This window comes from Heterodontus francisci, unplaced genomic scaffold (genome assembly GCF_036365525.1).
Source record: "Heterodontus francisci isolate sHetFra1 unplaced genomic scaffold, sHetFra1.hap1 HAP1_SCAFFOLD_43, whole genome shotgun sequence".
Taxonomy (NCBI): Eukaryota; Metazoa; Chordata; class Chondrichthyes; order Heterodontiformes; family Heterodontidae; genus Heterodontus; species Heterodontus francisci.
The window spans coordinates 13,030,257-13,046,383 of NW_027141852.1; the positions used below are offsets into that span (position 1 = coordinate 13,030,257).

General features: G+C 43.4%; 2 non-coding genes across 2 annotated transcripts; one reads left to right on the top strand and one right to left on the bottom strand.

Moving 5' to 3' along the window:
- Positions 1 to 4,560: 4,560 nt before the first annotated feature.
- Positions 4,561 to 4,651, bottom strand: trnar-ucu (transfer RNA arginine (anticodon UCU)). Its single transcript is given in 2 exon segments — positions 4,561 to 4,596; positions 4,615 to 4,651. It is a non-coding gene; the product is annotated as a tRNA-Arg (tRNA).
- Positions 4,652 to 15,620: 10,969 nt separating this feature from the next.
- On the top strand, positions 15,621 to 15,693 carry trnaf-gaa (transfer RNA phenylalanine (anticodon GAA)). Its single transcript has one exon. It is a non-coding gene; the product is annotated as a tRNA-Phe (tRNA).
- Positions 15,694 to 16,127: the final 434 nt, after the last annotated feature.

Here is a 16,127-nt window from a genome sequence, read left to right on the forward strand (position 1 = left end):
TATTCTGAAATATCCCCTTAAATGTCTGCCACTGCATCTCTACTGACTTATCCCTTAACCTAATTTGCCAGTTCACTTTAGCTCGCTCTGCTTTCATGACCTTATAATTGCCCTTATTTAAATTTAAAATACTAGTCTGGGACCCACTCTCCTCTCCCTCAAACTGAAAGTAAAATTCAATCATATTATAATCGCTACTACCTAGGGGCACCTTAACTATGAGGTCATTAATTAATCCTATCTCGTTGCACAATGCCAGGTCTAGTATAGCCTGCTCTCTGGTTGGCTCCAGAATGTATTGTTCCAAGAAATTATCCCCAAAACATTCTATGTACTCCTTATCTAGGCTACCTCTGCCCATCTGAATTTTCCAATCTATATGTAGATTAAAATCCCCCATAATTATCACAGTACCTTTCTGACAAGCTGCCATTATTTCTTCCTTTATATCCCATCCGACAGTGTGGTTAATGTTAGGTGGCCTGTACACCACTCCCACAAGTGACTTCTTGCCTTTATGATTTCTCATTTGTACCCAAACTGCTTCTGCATCCTGATCTCCAGAACTCAGGTCATCCCTCTCTATTACGCTAATACCATCATTAATTAACAGAGCTACCTCGCCACCTTTTCCTAGCTTCCTGTCCTTCCAAAATGCCATGTCACCTCCAATATTCACATCCCAATCTATGTCGCCCTGCAGCCATGTCTCTGTAATGACTATCAGATCGTACTTATTTATTCTATTTGTGCTCCCAGTTCATCTGTTTTGTTTCAAATGCTCCATGCATTCAGATACAGAGCATTTAGTTTTGTCCTTTTATTATTTTTGTCACCTCTAGCCTTATCTGTCGATTTACTCTTCGATTTGTACATTCTGTCCCTTCCTGTCACAGTCTGTTTATCATTTCCCATATTCATACCTTTCTCTCTTGCCTTGTCTCTCCTCCTTGATTCACCATATCTTCCCAAATTTGATCCCTTGCCCCCACTATTCAGTTTAAAACCGTCTCGACTTCCCTCGTTATGTGGCTCGCTAGAACAGCGGCACCAGCACGGTTCAGGTGTAGACCGTCCCAACGGTACAGCCACCTCTTTCCCCAGTACTGGTGCCAATGCCCCATGAACCAGAACCCACTATTACCACACCAGTCTTTCAGCCGCACATTACTTTCTCTAATCTTATTTGTCCTATGCCAATTTGCACATGGCTCAGGTAATAATCCAGAGATGATTAACTTTGAGATTCTGCTTCTTAATTTGGTGCCTAGTTCCTCATACTGACTTTGCAGAACCTCTATCCTTGTCCTGCCTATGTCTTTGGTACCGACATGGACCACGACGACTGGATCCTCCCCCTCCCATTGTATGTTTCGCTCCAGCCCTGAGCAGATGTCCTGAATCCAGGCATCGGCAGGCAACACAGCCGTCTGGACTCTTGCTTTTGCTGCAGAGAACAGAGTCAATCCACCTTACTATACTGTCCCCTACTACCACTACATTCCTTTTTTCTCCCTGTTTGAGCCGCAAACACTTACTGCAGACGTGTTTGCCCTGGATCACACTGGCATCCAGGAACTCCCACATGCTGCAGCTGTGACACATCACCTGTCCTGTCATCCTTAACGTGTTTCAATTAACTACTTAAATATTTTATTCAATTATTCATTTTATTGCATATTTTATTAAACTTACCATTAGTTTGTTTACTATTTTAAACGTGAGGACTAAAATGCATCTTAATGCAACAGATTTTGGAAAGGAGCAGAAGTCACAGGGTAGTAATTATGGGGGATTTCAACTTCCCAAATATTGATTGGCAACTCTTTAGATCGAATAGTTTGGATGGGGTAGTGTTTGTGCAGTATGTCCAGGAAGCTTTTCTGACTCAGTATGTAGACTGCCCGACCAGAGGGGAGGCAATATTGGATTTGGTACTAGGTAATGAACCAGGGCAAGTGATAGAGCTGTTGGTGGGCGAGAACTTTGGAGATAGTGATCACAATTCTGTAGCATTCACTGTGGTAATGGAGAGGGATAGGTATGTGCAACAGGGCAAGGTTTACAATTGGGGGAAGGGTAGATATGATGCTGTCAGGCAGGAACTGAGGAGCATAAGTTGGGAGCATATGCTGGCAGGGAAGGGCACGGTCGAAATGTGGAACTTTTTCAAGGAGCAGATAGTAGGGGCCATTGATAAGCATGTCCCTGTCAGACAGGGAAGGGATGGTCATGTGAGGGAACCGTGGTTGACAAGAGAGGTTGAGAGTCTTGTTAGGAAGAAGAAGGATGCGTATATAAAGTTGAGGAAAAAGGGCACAGGCATAGCTCTGGAGGGATACAAGATGGCCAGGAAGGATCTGAAGAAAGGGATTAGGAGAGCTAAGAGAGGGCATGAAAAATGCTTGGCGGGTAGGATAAAAGAAAACCCCAAGGCCTTTTACGCGTATGTCAGAAATATGAGGATGACTAGGGGGACCGTAGGTCCGGTCAAGGACAATAGCGGGAGACTGTGTGTTGAGCCGGAAGAGATAAGTGAGGTTTTGAATGAGTACTTCTCTTCGGTATTTACAAATGAGAAGGGGTGTATTACTGAAGAGGACGGTGGGAAGCAGACTGGTAAGCTCGAGGAAGTGCTCGTTAGGAGGGAAGATGTGTTGGGGTTTTTGAATAACTTGAAGATAGACAAGTCTCCCGGGCCTGACGGGGTATATCCAAGGATGTTATGGGAAGCAAGGGATGAAATTGCAGAGCCGCTGGCAATGATCTTTTCATCTTCTCTGCTGACGGGGGTGGTACCAGGTGATTGGAGGGTGGCGAATGTTGTGCCCCTGTTCAAGAAAGGGAATAGGAACAACCCTGGGAATTACAGGCCAGTTAGTCTTACTTCGGTGGTAGGCAAGTTGATGGAAAAGGTGCTGAGGGATAGGATTTCTGAGCATCTGGAAAGACACTGCTTGATTCGGGACAGTCAGCACGGTTTTGTGAGGGGTAGGTCTTGCCTCACAAGCCTGATTGAATTCTTTGAGCAGGTGACCAAGCAAGTGGATGAGGGTAAACCAGTGGATGTGGTGTACATGGATTTTAGTAAGGCATTTGATAAGGTCCCCCATGGTAGACTTATGGAGAAAGTCAGGAGGCATGGGATAGTGGGGAATGTGGCCAGTTGGATTAAGAATTGGCTAACTGATAGAAGGCAGAGAGTGGTCTTAGATGGTAAATACTCAGCCTGGAGCCCAGTTACCAGTGGCGTGCCGCAGGGATCAGTTCTGGGTCCTCTCCTGTTTGTGATTTTTATTAACGACTTGGATGAGGAAGTCGAAGGGTGGGTCAGTAAATTTGCAGATGATATAAAGGTTGGTGGAGTTGTGGATACCGAGGAGGGCTATTGTCGTCTGCAAAGGGACTTGGATAGGTTGCAGTGCTGGGCTGAAAAGTGGCAGATGGAGTTTAACCCTGAAAAGTGTGAGGTCGTCCATTTTGGAAGGACAAACATGAATGCAAAATACTGGGTTAACGGTAGGGTTCTTGGGCATGTGGAGGAGCAGAGAGACCTTGGGGTCTATGTGCATAGATCATTGAAAGTTGCAAGTCAAGTGGATAGGGCTGTGAAGAAGGCATATGGGGTGTTAGCGTTCATTAGCAGAGGGATTGAATTTAAGAGCCGTGAGGTGATGATGCAGCTGTACAGGACCTTGGTAAGGCCTCATTTGGAGTACTGTGTGCAGTTCTGGTCGCCTCATTTTAGGAAGGATGTGGAAGCCTTGGAGAGGGTGCAGAGGAGATTTACCAGGATGTTGCCTGGAATGGAGAATAAGTCTTACGAGGAAAGGCTGAACATTCTAGGCCTCTTCTCATTAGAAAGGAGAAGGATGAGGGGTGACATGATAGAGGTTTATAAGATGATCAGGGGAATAGATAGGGTAGACAGTCAGAAACTTTTTCCCCGGGTGGAGCAAAGCGTTACAAGGGGTCATAAATTTAAGGTGAAGGGTGGGAGATATAAGGGGGATGTCAGGGGAAGGTTCTTTACCCAGAGAGTGGTCGAGGCATGGAATGCCTTGCCCGGGGAAGTTGTTGAGTCAGAAACTTTAGGGACTTTCAAAAGGCTTTTGGATAGGTATATGGATAAAGGAGAATGATGGGGTATAGATTAAATTGTCCTTGACAGAGGACAAAGGATCGGCACAACATTGTGGGCCGAAGGGCCTGTTCTGTGCTGTATGTTCTATGTTCTATGTTCTATGTTAATCACTTACCAGATGCGCATCAAGCAGGTCGGTTCTTCCAAACCAATCAACTACCTGCTTGCCTGTGATGTCACAGCTTACCAGATCCTCACCAAACAGCTCCTTCCACTGCACCGAAGAAAGAACCAAATCCTGTGTCCTCACCCCAGCGGCTCTCTGTTTCCCTGCTCTCACTCTCCATTGTGATGTCACTCCTCGTTTTTTTCCCCTGCTCTGCTCCTCTCTCTCTCGCTCTGTCTCCGAGTCTGCGCTTTTGGCGCATTTCTTCATTTGTTGTTCCGTTGTGCTCCTCTGTTTCTGGTCCAAAATCTGACTCTGGTGTGATTTGAACCCACAACCTTCGGATATCGTCTTAATCATTATTTAGAAGTCCAACACGCTATCCACTGCGCCACAGAGACTTACACATTTATGTCAACATCACTAAGGACTTTGATCTTGTCAGCAGAGACGGGCTCTTCAAACTGCAATGGAAGACAGGCTGCCCTCCTGACCTCTTGGGCATCATCTCTTCTTTCCACGAGAACATGCACAGTTCCATCAGTTACAATGGAGCAACATCAGACGCTTTCAAGATCAGCAGTGGGGTAAAGCAGGGCTGCGTGCTGGCGCCAACTCTCTTCGGAACAGAGGAACATGGGAGTAAGCTATTCAGCCCGTCGAGCCTGCTCTGTCATTCAATTCGATCATGGCTGATCACCGACCTCAAAGCCCCTTTCCCATGCTATCCCCATATCCCTTGATGTCATGAGTGTCAAGATTTCTATCAATTTCTGTCTTGAACATGCTCAATGATTGAGCTGCCACAGCCCTCTGGGGCACAGTATTCCAATGATTCACCACCGTCTGAGTGAAGAAATTCCACCCATCTCAGTTTTAAATGGCCGACTCCTTATTCTGAGACGATGTCCTTTGGTTTTAGACTCACCAACTAGGGCAAACATCCTGTCTACATCCACACTGTCACGCCCTGTAAGAATTGTGTCAGTTTCAATCAGATCACCTCTCATTCTTCGAAACTTTAAGGAATACAGGCCCAGTTTCCTCATAAGACAATCCCACCATCCCAGGGATTAGTCTGGTGACATAAAAACAAGAAATGCTGGAACCACTCAGCAGGTCTGGCAGCATCTGTGAAAAGAGAAGCAGAGTTAACGTTTCAGGTAAGTGACCCTTCTTCGGAACTGACATATATTAGAAAAGTCACAGGTTATAAGCAAGTGGGGTGGGGGTGGGGCAAGAGATAACAAAGGAGAAGGTGTAGATTGGACAAGGCCACATAGCTGACCAAAAGGTCATGCAGCAAAGGCAAACAATATGTTAATGGTGTGTTGAATGACAAAGCATTAGTCCAGATTAGGTGTTAATGGACTGAATATTGAACAGCAGGAAGTACAAACCTGAAAAAAAAACAGTAGGTAAGCAAACTGAACAAACTGAGATGAAATGAAATAAATGCAAAAAAAAGATTAGTCTGTTGACCCTCTGTTTCACCCCCTCTATGGCAAGTGTATCCTTCACAAGGTGAGGAGACTAAACTGTACACAATACTCCAGTGCGGATTCAACAAGGCTCTATACAATTGCAGCAAGACATCTTTACTCCTGTACTCATGACCCCTCGTGTGGGTACAACATACCATTTGCCTTCCTAATTGATTGCTGCACCTGCACAAGAGCTTTTAGTGTCTCAGGAACAAGGACACCCAGGTCCCTTTGGACATCGACACTTCCCAACCTCTCACCATTTAAGAAATACTCTGTCTTTCTGTTTATTCTACCAAAGTGAATAACTTCACACTTATTCACATTATATTCCATGTTCTTGCCCATTCACTTAGCCTCTCCAGGTCCCCTGGAAGCCTCTCTGCATCCTCCTCACAACTCACACTTCACCGAGCTTTGTGTCATCTGCAAACTTGGAAATATTACATTTAATCCCCACGTCCAAATCATTTATATAGGTTGTTAACAGCTGTGGCTCCAACACTGATCCTTGCAGTACCCCAATAGTAACAGCCTGCCATCCTGAGAAGGACCCGTTATTCCTGCTCTCTGTTTTCGGTCGGTTAACCAATTCTCAATCCATATCAGTATATTATCCCCAAGCCTATGTGCTCTAATTTTGTTTACTCACCTCCTGTGTGGGACCTTACCAAAGGAAAATACAAATACCACACATCCACTGGTTCTCCTTTATCTGTTCTATAGGTAACATCCTCAAAAATCTCAACAGGTTTTTCAAACCTGTTTTCCTTTTCATAAATCTATGTTGACTCTGCCCAATCATGTCATCATTTTCGAACTGTCTAGTTATCACATCCTTTATAATTGGCATATTCCTCTCCATGCTGCTATTGTACACTTTCAATTACTCAGATATAGGTGTTCACCTGCACATCAGAGCTGACGACAAGCTGTTCAACTTGGCAAGACTGTGCGCCAAGACCAAAGTGGGTAAATTCCTAGGCTGTGAGTTGCTATTTGCTGATGATGCTGTGCTGACATCCCATAATGAAGTTCAGTCACAGCAGCTTGCAGATCGGTTCTCCCTGGCCTGCAAAGAGTTTGGACTGACAATCAGCATCAGGAAGATGAAAGTTACGGGCCAGGACGTAGAGACTCCACTTTCCATCAATATCGACAACCTCACTTTGGAGGTTGTCAACAGCTTCACTTACCTTCAATCAACAATCACCAGCAATCTGGCCCTTGATGCTGAAATCAGCACCAGGATTGCCAATGCTGCAGCTGTCATGTCAAAGTTGAGAAGACAAGTGTGAACCGACAGCAAACTGACCGAAAATACAAAGCTCCACGTGTACCAGGCTTGTGTTCTCAGCACCCTCCTTTATAGTAGAGAAGAATTAACAACTTATACAAGCCAAAAAAAGCGGCTGAACAGCTTCCACCTCCACTGCCTCAGATGGATACTGGGCATCTCCTGGCAGGACAGAGTGCCGAATGCGGAAGTACACCAGCGTGCAGGGATCCACAGCATGTTTGCCCTCTTGAGTCAGCGGTGACTCTGTTGACTGGGCCAAATGGATGACGGTCACATTGCCAAATACATGCTCAATGGTGAGCTTGCTATCAGCATGAGATCAACAGGTCAGGGAAAAAAATCAAGTCCTTTGGAGAGGTTTGAGTTAATTCAGGAGAGGGGCATGGATTTATCAATGGGAGTTCATGCTTGTCGAATCTAACTGCATTTGTTGACAAACTATCTGAGAATACTGATGAAGGGAATGCAGTGGATGTTGTTTATATGGATATTACGAAAGCATTTTATAAAGTACCACATAAAAGGGTGGTTAACAAAATTGGGGTACATGGATTAGGAGGGTCAGTGTCCATTTGGATAGTAAATTGTTTTGAAGACTGAAAACAGCGAGTCATATTAAATGGTTCTTGGTCAGACCGGAGGATAGTCGACAGTGGTGTTCCCCAAGGGTCAGTGCCAGAACCACTGCTTTTTTTGCTGAAGGTAAGTGACTTGGATCTTGGAATACAGAGTAGAATCTCAAAATATGCCGATGACACCAAACTTGGAGGAGCGGCAAATAGTGAGGATGATATGAACTGCCTGCAACAGGACAGTGATAGGCTAGCAGAATGGGCAGACAGGTGGCAGATGGAATTTAATAGTGACAAGTGTGAGGTGATGTATTTTGGCATAAGGAATAGGGAGAGGCAATATATACTTAATGGCACAGTTATAAAGAGTGTGCTGGAATGGAGGGACTTGGGGTTCATGTGCACCGATCTTTGAAGGTGGCAAGACATATTGCGAGAGTGGTTAGCAAAGCATATGGGATCTTGGGCTTTATAAATAGAGGCATTGAGTACAAAAGCAGGGTTGTTATGCTGAACCATTATAAAACTCTGGTTAGGCCCCAATTGGAGTGTTGCTTCCAGTTCTGCTCAGCAGACTTTAGAAAGAATGTGAGGGTCCTTGAGAGGATGCAGAGGCGATTTACCAGAATGGATCCAGGGATGGGAGATTTTAGTTACAAGGTTAGGTTGGAAAAGCTAAGATTATTCTGCCTTTCTCAAAGGAGATTGAGTGGAGAATTGATAGAGGTGTATAACACCTCCAGAGAACTGGCCATCCTGGACTGGGTATTGTGTAATGAGAAAGGATTAGTTAACAATCTTGTTGTGTCGGGTCCCTTGGGGAAGTGCGCCCATAATATGATAAAATTCTTCATTAAGATGGAGAGTGAGAGAGTTGATTCCGAGACTCGGGTCCTGAATCTAAACAAAGGAAACTATGAAGGTATGAGGCGGGAGTTGGCGATGATAGATTGGGGAACGTTGCTTAAAGGGTTGACAGTGGATAGGCAATGGCTAGCATTTAAAGAGCGCATGGATGAATTACAACAATTGTTCATTCCTGTCTGTGCAAAAGTAAAACAGGAAGGGTGGCTCAACTGTGGCTTACAAAAGAAATTAAGGAAAGTATTAGATCCAAGGAGGAGAAATATAAAATGGTCAGAACAAGCAGCAAACCTGAAGATTGTGAGCAGTTTGGAATTTAGCAGAGGAGGACAAAAGGATTGATTAAGAAGGGGGAAATAGAGTATGAGAGTAAGCTAGCAGAGAACATAAAAACTGACTGTAAAAGCTTCTATAGATATGTGTAGAGAAAAAGATTAGTGAAGACAAATGTGGGTCCCTTACAGTCAGAAACGGGGGAATTTATAATGGGGAACAAAGAAATGGCAGACCAATTAAATACATACTTTGGTTCTGTCTTCACAAAGGACGATACAAATTACCTCCCAGAAATGTTGGGGAACATAGGGTCTAATGAGAAGGAGGAACTGTATGAAATCTGTATTAGTAGGGAATGTTTGGGAAATTGATGGGATTGAAGGCCGATAAATCCCCAAGGACTGATAATCTACATCCCAGAGTACTTAAGGAGGTGGCCCTTGGAATAGCAGATGCATTTCTGGTCTTTTTCCAAAATTCTGTAGACTCTGGAACATTTCAAATGGATTGGACGGTAGTTAATGTAACTCCACTATTGAAAAAAAGAGGCAGAAAGAAAACAGCGAATTATATACCGGTTAGCCTGACATCAGTCGTGGGCAAAATGCTGGAGTCCATTATAAAAGATGTAATAGCAGAGTGCAATAATAACTCGTCTCCACTCCTAGTATTTCTAAATCCCACACATTCACTATGATGTGAACAATTATTTCCTGTTGTGTCTCTCTCAGATTTGTAAACTTCACTGTATTGGAGTGAGGTGACATCTACTGGCGGGTAGCAAGAACTGCAATCAAGCAGCAGAAACTCCACAGTCTGTCAGGGTTAAAGAAACATAGCAATGTGAGGATACAGCGAAGTGGTTTGATTGGGTCGATGGAGGCATGATTCCACTTGTGGTGGTGTCTGAAGCAAAGGCCAGAAATACAAAATTGTCATTAATAAAAGAAATGAGGAATTCATGAAAAATGTAGTAACGTAGTGAATGGTTAGAATGTGAATCGAATAGAAAATGAGATTGGATGGTCAGAAGCATTCTGAAAGGATGGCTGAAACAAAATGTGAGTGCCCTGAAACGTTAACTGTGTTTCTCTCAGCACAGATGCTGCCAGAGCTGCTGAACATTTCCAGCACTTTCTGTTTTTATTTCAGCATTTGCAGGATGTTGCTTTGATCTGAAATATAAAATGGATGATTGGCTGGGGGGTTCCAGTGAAATTCCACAGCAGCTAAAGAAACCTGACTGGTCAGTGGCTCGTTGGTCTAGGGGTATGATTCTTGCTTAGGGAATGTGGTTGATTAACATGTAAGAAATGCAAGATTCTAATCCCAGATGAGCCCTGGCCTGCTGGCATGTTTAGATTAAGGTTATCTATTGGTTTCAGCCTTGCAGAAGGTGGAATTGACTTCCAAACGGAGCTGGCTTGAGGACCAGACAGCTGGATTCAAAGAGCTTGTCGACAAAATTGTAATTAACTAAATGTACAGATAGCCAAGTGGGAATATAAAGTTGTTGCAGTAATTGAGACCTGACTCCAAAAACAACAGGAATGGGTTCTGGAATGGAATGGAATTCTTCAGTGCTTCTGTTGTTTGGCTTGCATTGACTCATCGATTTTCTTGTTTTTCACTTTGTCGATGCCTTTGAATAATTGTGGATCCTTCTTCAGGGTGTCTCCTTTCACCAGGTAGTTCTGATCTCCGATGATGTTGATTGTAATCAGCTTCAATTCGCTGAAAGTTTTGGAAGTGAGCAGATTTCCTTTGCTTGAGTCGACAACATGGAACTCAGTCTGACATGTGGACCCATGGGAGGATTTGAATGCCATCCCTGCGTTGGAGTTGCATCCATCCAATAAGAGACCGAGTAGAAGTGACAGTTCTGTCAGTCGAATATGAGACTTTTAATGGCAGGGTTGTGAGTTTGAGTGCCATTCTGTTTTTCCCTTTTTTAAGGCTTCATGAGCAGAGAGTACAGGGAGTGTTTGAAATGAGCAAGTCTCGCTTTGATTCAGGACTCTTACCTCTCAGCAGCATCTCACTATGAAAGATTGAATTTGATCTCATTTCATTCTCAGCTCGGGGTCTGTGCGGCTCAGTGGCACTTCTGGCTGTCTCCCGCTTCACAATCCATCAGTACTGAGAAAGCAATGGGGAATATTACTCACATGTTGTGTTCTTTAATTTTTTGGAAAACTTGAATGTATGTATTTTCTTCCAAAACAAGGACACCAAGCTGCTGTTAATGTAGGGCTGAAATAGCTCAGTTGGGAGAGTGAGACTGAAAATCTAAAGGTCCCTGGTTCAATCCCGGGTTTCAGCAATTTCGCTTCCTTATGCGTCCCTTGCCTTGGTTCTGATTTTCCAGTTGCACAATTTACTTTGAGATTATTTCCCAAGCACCATTGGATTGAATTTGAGAAACAACACAGAGTCATTTACAACATCGAAGGTGGTCATTTGGCCTATCACGTCCATGCTGGCTCTCCCCGGAGCAATCTAATCAGTTCCACTCACCAGCTCGATCCCTTTCCTCCTGCAAGTTTCTTTCCTTCAAGTATCCATCCAATTTCCTTTTCAAATCATTGATTGTCTCTGCTTCCACCACACTCGTGGGCCAAGACATTACCACCCACAACATAAAAAATTCCACCTCATCAAGGATGGGAAATACTTACATCTTCTATATTTGCTTATTCTCTATTTCTATGAGAATAGACTGGCAGTCAACATGAAAGGAAACCCAAAAATCTTCGAGCAGCATGTAAATGATAAGTGGGTAGTAAGAGGTTGAGTCGGGTCTATTAGGGACAAAAAGGATAATATAAGCTTAGAGGTGCAGGGCAATGTTAATCTACTTAATGAGTACTTTGCATCAGTGATCACTAAGGAAGTGGAATTTGACAAAATATCAGTTGAAGTGAAGAAAGTAGAGGCAATGGAGAGAGTACAAATTAGGAGAGGGAGGTACTAAAAAGGCTGGCTGTGCTTCGGGAAGATAAATCACCTGGTCCGGATGGCTCACATCCCAGGTTGCGAAAGGAAATGCGGATGCAGATAACGGAAGGGCTTGCTATAATCTTCCAATCTTCCCTGGATATGGGGGAGGTGCCAGAGGATTAAACAGTGGCAAATGCGACACCCTTATTCAAGAAAGGGTGTAAGGACAGTTCGGGTAACTACAGGCTAGTTAGATTAACAGCAGCGGTGGGTAAGGTTTTAGAAAGAATAATCAAGGTAAAAAATCAACAGTCACTTGGAGAGGTTCGAGTTAATTAAGGAGAGTGAGCATGGATTTATAAATAGGAGTTCATGCTTGACTAATCTAGCTGCATTTTTTGATGAACTAACAGAGCAGCTTGATGAAGGGAATGCAGTGGATGTTGTTTATATGGATTTTAAGGAAGCGTTTGACAAGGTACCACATAAAAGGGCGGTTAACAAAATTGAGGTTCGTGGTATAGGAGGGTCAGTGTCCAATTGGATAGAAAATTGGTTTAAGGACAGAAAACAGCGAGTCTTATTAAATGGTTCTTTGTCAGACTGGAGGATAGTCGACAGTGGTGTTCCCCAAGGGTCAGTGCTAGAACCACTGCTTTTTTTGCTCAAGGTAAGTGACTTGGATCTTGGAATACAGAGTAGAATCTCAAAATATGCCGATGACACCAAACCTGGAGAAGCGGCAAACAGTGAAGATGATATGAACTGCCTGCAACAGGACAGTGATAGGCCAGCAGAATGGGCAGACAGGTGGCAGATGGAATTTAATAGTGACAAGTGTGAGGTGATGTATTTTGGCATAAGGAATAGGGAGAGGCAATATATACTTAATGGCACAGTTCGAAAGAGTGTTCTGAAATAGAGGGACTTGAGGTTCATGTGCATCAATCTTTGAAGGAGGCAAGTCATATTGCGAGAGTGGTTCGCAAAGCATATGGGATATTGGGCTTTATAAATAGAGGCATTGAGTACAAAAGCAGGGAAGTTATGCGGAACCATTATAAAACTCTGGTTGGGCCCCAATTGGAGTGTGGCTTCCAGTTCTGCTCAGCAGACTTTAGAAAGAATGTGAGGGTCCTTGAGAGGACGCAGAGGCGATTTACCAGAATGGATCCAGGGATGGGGGATTTTAGTTACAAGGTTAGGTTGGAAAAGCTAGGATTATTCTGCCTTTCTCAAAGGAGATTGAGTGGAGAATTGATAGAGGTGTATAACACCTCCAGAGAACAGGCCATCCTGGACTGTGTATTGTGCAATGAGAAAGGATTAGTTAACAATCTTGTTGTGTGGGGTCCCTTGGGGAAGTGCGCCCATAATATGATAAAATTCTTCATTAAGATGGAGAGTGAGAGAGTTGATTCCGAGACTCGGGTCCTGAATCTAAACAAAGAAAACTATGAAGGTATGAGGCGGGAGTTGGCTATGATAGATTGGGGAACGTTACTTAAAGGGTTGACAGTGGATAGGCAATGGCTAGCATTTAAAGAGCGCATGGATGATTTACAACAATTGTTCATTCCTGTCTGTGCAAAAGTAAAACAGGAAGGGTGGCTCAACTGTGGCTTACAAAAGAAATTAAGGAAAGTATTAGATCCAAGGAGGAGAAATATAAAATGGCCAGAACAAGCAGAAAACCTGAAGATTGTGAGCAGTTGGAATTTAGCAGAGGAGGACAAAAGGATTGATTAAGAAGGGGGAAATAGAGTATGAGAGTAAGCTAGCAAAGAACATAAAAACTGACTGTAAAAGCTTCTATAGATATGTGTAGAGAAAAAGATTAGTGAAGACAAATGTGGGCCCCTTACAGTCAGAAACGGGGGAATTTATAATGGGGAACAAAGAAATGGCAGACCAATTAAATACATACTTTGGATCTGCCTTCACAAAGGAGGATACAAATTATCTCCCAGAAATGTTGGGGAACATAGGGTCTAGTGAGAAGGAGGAACTGTATGAAATCAGTATTAGTAGGGAATGTTTGGGAAATTGATGGGATTGAAGGCCGATAAATCCCCAGGGCCTGATAATCTACATCCCAGAGCACTTACGGAAGTGGCCCTCGAAATAGCAGATGCATTTCTGGTCTTTTTTTCAAAATACTATCGACTCTGGAACAGTTCCAATGGATTGGACGGTAGTTAATGTAACTCCACTATTTAAAAAAGGAGGCAGAAAGAAAACAGCGAATTATATACCGGTTAGCCTGACATCAGTCGTGGGGAAAATGCTGGAGTCCATTATAAAAGATGTAATAGCAGAGTGCAATAATAACTCGTCTCCACTCCTAGTATTTCTAAATCCCACACATTCACTATAATGTGAACAATTATTTCCTGTTGTGTCTCTCTCAGATTTGTAAACTTCACTGTATTGGAGTGAGGTGACATCTACTGGCGGGAAGCAAGAACTGCAAGCAAGCAGCAGAAACTCCACAGTCTGTCAGGGTGAAAGAAACATTGCAATGTGAGGAGACAGCGAAGTGGTTTGATTGGGTAGATGGAGACATGATTCCACTTGTGGTGGTGTCTGAAGCAAAGGCCAGAAATACAAAATTGTCATTAATAAAATAAATGAGGAATTCATGAAAAATGTAGTAACGTAGTGAATGGTTAGAATGTGGATAGAATAGAAAGTGAGATTGGATGGACAGAAGCAGTCTGAAAGGATGGCTGAAACAAAAGGTGAACACCCTGAAATGTTAACTGTGTTTCTCTCTCCACAGATGCTGCCAGAGCTGTTGAACATTTCCAACACTTTCTGTTATGATTTCAGCATTTACAGGATGTTGCTTTGATCTAAAAAAAATGGATGATTGGCTGGGGGGTTCCAGTGAAATTTCACAGCAGCTAATAAAGCCTGACCTGTCAGTGGCTCGTTGGTCTAGGAATATGATTCTTGCTTGGGGAGTATGGTTAATTAACAAGCGAGAGATCCAGGGTTCAAGCCCTGGACGAGCCCTGGTCTGCTGGCATTTTTAGATTAAGGTTATCTATTGGTTTCAGCCTTGCAGAAGGTGAAATTGACTTCCATACGGAGCTGGCTTGAGGACCAGACAACTGGATTCAAAGAGCTTGTCGACAAAATTGTAATTAACTAAATGTACAGATAGCCAAGTGGGAATATAAAGTTGTTGCTGTTATTGTGAGCTGACTCCAAAAACAGCAGGACTGGGCTCTGGACTGGAATGGAATGGAATTCTTCAGTGTTTCTGTTGTTGGGCTTGCATTGACTCATCGATTTTCTTGTTTTTCACTTTGTCGATGCCTTTGAATAATTGTGGATCCTTCTTCAGAGTGTCTTCTTTCACCAGGTAGTTCTGACCTCTGATGATGTTGATTGTAATCAGCTTCAATTCGCTGATAGTTTTGGAAGTGAGCAGATTTCCTTTGCTTGAGTCTACAACATGGAACTCAGTCTGACATGTGGACCCATGGGAGGATTTGAATGCCACCCCTGCGTTGGAGTTGCATCCATCCCATAAGAGACCGAGTAGAAGTGACAGTTCTGTCAGTCGAATATGAGACTTTTAATGGCAGGGTTGTGAGTTTGAGTGCCATTCTGTTTTTCCCTTTTGTAAGGCTTCATGAGCAGAGAGTACAGGGAGTGTTTGAAATGAGCAAGTCTCGCTTTGATTCAGGACTCTTCCCTCTCAGCAGCATCTCACTATGAAAGATTGAATTTGATCTCATTTCATTCTCAGCTCGGGGTCTGTGCGGCTCAATGGCACTTCTGGCTGTCTCCCGCTTCACAATCCATCAGTACCGAGAAAGCAATGGGGAATATTACTCACATGTTGTGTTCTTTAATTTTTTGGAAAACTTGAATGTATGTATTTTCTTCCAAAATAAGGACACCAAGCCACTATTAACGTTGGGCTGAAATAGCTCAGTTGGGAGAGCGTTAGACTGAAGATTTAAAGGTCCCTGGTTCAATCCCGGGTTTCAGCAATTCCGCTTCCTTATGCGTCCCTTGCCTTGGCTCTGATTTTCCAGTTGCACAATTTACTTTGAAATTATTTACCAAACACCAGTGGATTGAATTTGAGAAACAACACAGAGTCATTTGCAGCACAGAAGGTGGTCGTTTGGCCTATCACGTCCATGCTGGCTCTCCCCGGAGCAATCTAGTCAGTTCCACTCACCAGCTCGATCCCTTTCCTCCTGCAAGTTTCTTTCCTTCAAGTATCCATCCAATTTCCTTTTCAAATCATTGATTGTCTCTGCTTCCACCACACTCGTGGGCCAAGTCATTACTACCCACAACATAAAAAAGTTCCACCTCATCAAGGATGGGAAATACTTATATCTTCTATATTCAGCTTATTCTCTATTTCTATGAGAATAAAATGGCAGTCAACATGAAAGGAAACCCAAAAAACTTC